At 36.2% G+C, this 6,025-nt stretch overlaps 1 long non-coding RNA gene across 1 annotated transcript in view; it reads left to right on the top strand.

Moving 5' to 3' along the window:
- The first annotated feature begins 871 nt into the window (after positions 1-871).
- The window catches only part of LOC118735914, a 5,452-nt gene continuing 298 nt past the window's right edge, over positions 872-6,025 (top strand). The window contains exons 1-2 of the long non-coding RNA XR_004992657.1: positions 872-961; positions 1,587-1,797. This is a non-coding gene — a long non-coding RNA (uncharacterized LOC118735914). The remainder of the gene's footprint in view (positions 962-1,586; positions 1,798-6,025) is intronic.

Genomic DNA, 6,025 nt, shown 5'->3' with positions numbered 1-6,025 from the left:
ACTGGTAAGACGTGGTTGCGCTTTAATCGTATTTGTCGTGTCCGTGCTACTTCCCGATGCCGATGTTTTTGCGGTTGTTGATTTCAATGTAGCCGTTAATCCGTTTTGGCTTGCATTTTTGTAATTAGTACCATAATAATGATCAGTGCCTGAACTTAGGCTCATATCCGCCTTCGAAGGCGACGAACTTGGGCCCAATCCGAAATCGCGAATACCACTCGAACCAACACCAACACCAACACCGATACCATGTTGATTACGATATAGTCCGCCAGTGCCCGCGTCACCACTAATACTGCGCAATGGCGTCGAGGCCTTATTTATTTGGCCATAACTAAATGGCAACGAATTTTCACGCGCGTGATATGGTATGGCACTACTGTTGTTGTTGCTACTGTAATTGTAGCTATTGGCTCTGGCTTCATCACCGCTGTCCGACACAACAGAGAAATCATCGTATGGCGACCGCATAGTTCGCGAATATTCACAAGACTGATTCGTTGTGGCGCAGTACTACATAGGTTGCTCCGGTGTTGGAATCTAGCTGCTACTAGCAGATAGCACGCAGACAACGAATATCTGCATACATTTGAATGTGTGCGTGCACGTTTACAGACGCCGACCCACTCACAGATACAATTATTTATGTACCTCAACACAATCTGGGTGCGAGTATCTTTTCGCTTGATTTCGGATGCCTGTACATATGATTGTTTGTTAGTTTGTTGGTAACGAGACACTGAAAAAAGTCGCCTACGAATATTTAGGCGTTCGAAGGTATCGTTCCCACGACAGTCGGGTCTACGTAACCGGAACGACCCAGATTTATAGTTGGCCAAGGACTGTCACTCCAGCAACACTCCCCAAAAACTCTTTGGGGAAGTTGTATGCTGCTACAACAACAACCACAACAACAACCACAAAGTGTAGTCTTGAGTTTGATCTGTATTCTGAAATATAGGTGAGGTTAAGGTAGCAGCTCCACGTGTCAGGGACTCACTTAGACGATTTTAGCTTTGTTTGATTTTTTTGAGATTATATTTGAATTCTACAATTCGTTATCATAGAAATTTTTCTTGTTTTTGTGAATAACTTTTGTTCTACAATCATCCTTTTGTAATTAAATAAAACAATAAAACAAAAGATTTCAAAATAAAATTCCTTTCAATTCGCTAAAATTCCACAATAGGCTTACAGCCAATTTCCGAAAGCAATTTAAGTGAAAAATTATTTTAATTTTTTACAATTTTATATGGAAATTGACAGAAAATAAAAAATAATTTTCCATTTAAATTGCCGGCTTTTAGGAAGCCTTCTTCATAGCTAGAGCTCAGATTTACATGCAAAAATATAAGCCTAAAAATATGTACCATCATAACTATAAGCAAAATACATATATACATATGTATGTATATAAATTGGTATACACTTTGTTTATACTTAGCTAAGTATAATGAGGCAAATCTTTAGGCTTATTTTTAGCATAGAAATTCGAGCTCTATTCATAACTTTATGCAACTTTAAACTTTATTGTGGGGTTCTACCCAAACATAAATTAACGGATAGACCCTTTTGTAATGTTATAGGTTGAACTGAAAAATGCAGATCAAATGAAAATTTCGTGCTCAGTAGTGACTGAAAACCCGCTCATTGATTCGTGATGTGTCATCGAATAGCTATGCAGAGTTGCAATTTCTCTAAGTGTACCAGATCATTGGCTTAAAAGCATACATTGAAGCAATCCCGGTGTTCTCCAATAATAAACGTCTGTATTTATGCACACCCATATGAATCCACGTAAGTATGTATATACGTATGTATGTGTATTTATATGTGTGTAAGTATGTAAATACTCTGTAGGAAAATCTCTAGTTCTGAATTGTTTTGCTTCCAGTACATTTAGAACTAGTATTAGTTCGCTATAAATCACTTTTGCATGCAAACACTTGGCGAATTTTACACTGAGACGCCATAGGAAATGACCATTTTCTTCAACTGCATTAGCTTTTCTTTAGTTCGGCACCAATTATAAATTCCGCAGTTTAGATCTAATTCGCTTTGCATCCCGAACTATTCCCAACCAGTTCTTGAGTGTGCAGAGCTTGAGTGTGAAAAGCATCTGTAAACAAAAAGGCGCAAAAAATCAATTTAAAGTAAAAAAAATATAGCTTGGGGCCCCGTGGGCCCCTTTTCTATAGTATCGAACGAGTTCTTATAGATATACTTAATTAATTAATTTCTATTGAATAGTTTTTTTTATTATTTGGGAGTTATCATTAGTGACTATTGGGGTCTTTGCAAATTTGCGTATCACGTAATAGAAGCGGTTAGAAATAAAATAGGTAGTTCCATATTTTGGAAAATGCGGCTTTAATTGTTCTTGCATAAAGATATATGTAATTGTTTAGAAAAGTGGGCTTAGCAAATGTTCACTCTAAGAGTTTTAGTTACTATCGGACTGGTTTGTTTTTGGCAATAAAAAACTATGTAGTACTGAACTGCTTTTGATTCACTACTTGTGGCTTTCCCTGCAGGGTATGAATGTGCATATATATGTACATATGTATGTATGTATATGCATACGTGTTGTCTTGAGGTTTTGCAGCAAATGAAATGAGTAGGTCTTCCTTGATGGTATTGGAGAGTAAGACACATATCCCAGTGAAACCAATATCTAAAGAGATTAGACCTAGTTTAGTGTCCATGGGATACAATTGCTGAATAGTTAGTATTTGAATCAGTTTAATTAATCTTCGAATCAGCTCTTACATTTTTGTACATTTTCACCGTTACAGAGTGGGGTTGTTTGGAAAATTGTTGTTGAGTTGATTGAACTCATTCTCGATACAAATTTCTAGACAACACCACACTGTGACTGACAAACTGTCAAAATCTGTACAAATGTACAAATCGTGTGATCCCTCGAAGTCAACTGGGACTAGTATAAATGTGCACATGGATGTTGTAGGCTTCATGACTTTAGTCTGTGTAAAGGTGTTTCATTTGAATGCTTTGTAGTGACTTAGCTTATGTTTACACATACATATGCATTTGTCTGTCTGACTTTTGTACCCAGTCGAAGTGATGTCATCCACACGCGCACACTCGCTTAAATTGTACATACATATGTATTCCTCTCTTTCGTGATTGCTTTCAAATTGAGAAATTCAAGGTGCTCTCCCAGATGTTTGTATTGGCAGTTGCTTTATCACTGGAAGACGTATGTAGATACTATTCGTTGCTCAGATGAAGTTGTATAAGTACTTTGTCCGTCCGTTTGCGGCAAAATTGCTCATCTGGAATATTTCAACCGCCTGGGTTGCGATGTTGACCTCCGCACACCGTAAAATCCATATCATCGTCGGGATCTTTGTGGCGGCTTCAATTCCCTGTAATTGCATTCTAAACTAAGCATTGTTGCACTTTGCAATCCAATAAAAATATTACAGCTGCATGAGGCACGTTTCACCGAAAGAAATATTTATGTTCGTATGTTTTGCTTAGGAGAGAAACCTATAGCACAGATGGTTAAGGGGTAGGGGTATGTACATATGTAAGGTCTGAAGACACCTACGTACATAGTAGGGGTACACACGTGCATGCCAAATACAATTTATAGATATGTATATATGTATGTATGTATGTACATTCGAGCATATGCTAATTGATAAATAATAACCAATTTATTATTGTAATGAAGGCCTTTACATTCGCTCACTGATGACAAATTCTAGGTGATCTGATAAATTTTGTAAATACAATGATCGTGTTTGTGTAAAGAGTACAAACTAAGAGAGAAGATGTGAACGCATACATGCGTGCACACACATCCATACATACTTACATAGTATATAAATGAACACATATGCAGCGATAAACTCACAGTCACTCGCACTCATAGATCTGTATGTGTCCCCCATATATTAGATTATAAACACGTTTGTAGGTGGTAAAGGCAGCCACAATTATTTGCCATGTTTTTTGGCGTGTTTGACCTCTTAATAATTGATTTCTTAAAGCTCCCACTCACGTATGGACATATAGATAAACCTCAATATGTACCTACGTAAACTGTGTATATGAATATACATACATATGCGTATGTACATATGTATGTATTATGCCTGTTCATATGTGTGTATTCAGCTTAGTTATAAAATAATATGCTTATATAGAAAATGAAATTGTGTGTATAGTATGTCGGTAACTTTGTAAACAAGTCCATAAGAATGTAGAATTTTGTATATTTTTTTTTTGTTTGTTTAATAATTATTTTAGCGCAACAATCTCAAGAATTTTTACTTTAATGACATCATTAAATATCTACATAAAGCTGCTTTTACACGGGACGACTTTCTTGTGGATTTTTGTCGTTACCGTGTCGTTTTGCAGGCGATTTTTCAGTTGACCGAAATCGACCCGTGTAAAGGCAGCTTAACGCCGTCATCCAAAACGCTCGGTTGACAAATGTGAAATTGTATGTATGTACATTACAGTGGGCCAAGTTTTGCAGGTGGGAAAAAATGTCATCGTAGAAAACAAATTAAAAGATACAGTTGCGGTCAAAATGATGGTAGCAAAATGCAAAATAATGCTGTTGGCAACTTATCTTTATTTATTGTTAATAATTTTCATTTAGAATATAGGAGGTCGATCTATATCAGACACAACATAAATAATTGTTCCAAAGCTTTCACAAAGTTCACAAACAACAACTAAACTTAAAAAATGTTCAACGAAATTTCGATTTTTTATTAGATTTTTCCTAGAAAGGTTTTGAGTATGCAGTTTTTTTATCCCATTCAATTTTACTATGTATAATAAAGTGTAAGTTCCAGGTCGCTAAAAACTACCATTTATTTTTTAGATGTTGTTTTTTTTTTTGGGAGTGTGTTGCGCATTTTCTTCCACACAAAAGTCAGTTTTGTTTATGCGTTATATGGAAGAAAATTCGCAACAGCCTTCACATAAAAAGTTCTAAAAATCAGCGGTAATTTTTAGCTATATTTCTCTTACAGAGTTTCATGCAATAATGCTTGTTTATGACCTACTCACAATGGCCGCGTTAAAGCATGACCACGTTGAGTAAAGGCTCTGTTATGCATACTTGGCAGTGCATGCACTGCTATACCATTTTTACGAGGAAATCAAAAACCAACAGACTTCTACGTATGTAATGCTGTGCGTTGGGTAACAGCTTACACGCGAAGCTCATTTAACAGATTCCTTATGTGACAACTCTCAAGCAATGCCAAGTATGCATAACAGAGCCTTAAAAGTTTACAGGTTGAAATGAACAGTGAAAGTGTCAAAAATTCGGAAAAAATCGCAAATACGGGACATTTGGCAACGCTAATGTATATACATAGTAGGTTTGTTTGTAAGTAACAAACAAAAACGTTTCATAGATATGGTATTATCGTTACGAGCACCAACCGTCCTGTATTGTAGGGACGGTCCTCTTTTTTCGTCAGTTGTCCTGGTAATTTATTTAATTCATGCGGGGCGCCAAATGTTCTGTATTTCTCTTAATGCCCCGTATTTGTCCCGTATTTGGTATTTTGGCGCCTTAAAAGCTGATAAAAATGACATGCCCATGAACCAGTTTTTATTTTTAAATCTGGACGATTGTGATTCGAAATATGTAGATGGTTTCTAAAGATTTAATTTTGCGTAGAAAAACTGGGTATTTGTGGGTATGAATCGAAAGTAGACGTTATTGATTATTTTTCAAATTTCTAAAAGAAATTTCATTAGCATTTAGCTTCTCAAAGCATTTCACGTTGAATATTCTGTGTGGAGCAAAGCATATTGAACAGGTAGCAGCAGTAGAATGGGGGGAGATTCTGTTAGCGGCAATTTTGGGATCGCTATCACATTTGTTGACGCAACAACACACCAACAAACCACGCACAAAAAAATTTCGCTTATTTTATGAGGTACGTACTGATTGTATCCGCAGATCTTTTGTCCTGGACAAAAAATCCCTTCACGTATTATATATATGTATATACTACATACATAT

Source organism: Rhagoletis pomonella, unplaced genomic scaffold (assembly GCF_013731165.1).
Source record: "Rhagoletis pomonella isolate Grant_MI unplaced genomic scaffold, Rhpom_1.0 Rhpom_scaffold_00001, whole genome shotgun sequence".
Lineage (NCBI taxonomy): Eukaryota > Metazoa > Arthropoda > Insecta > Diptera > Tephritidae > Rhagoletis > Rhagoletis pomonella.
Note: the sequence above shows the minus strand (reverse complement) of the source record. Positions and strands in the feature narration are given on the sequence as shown.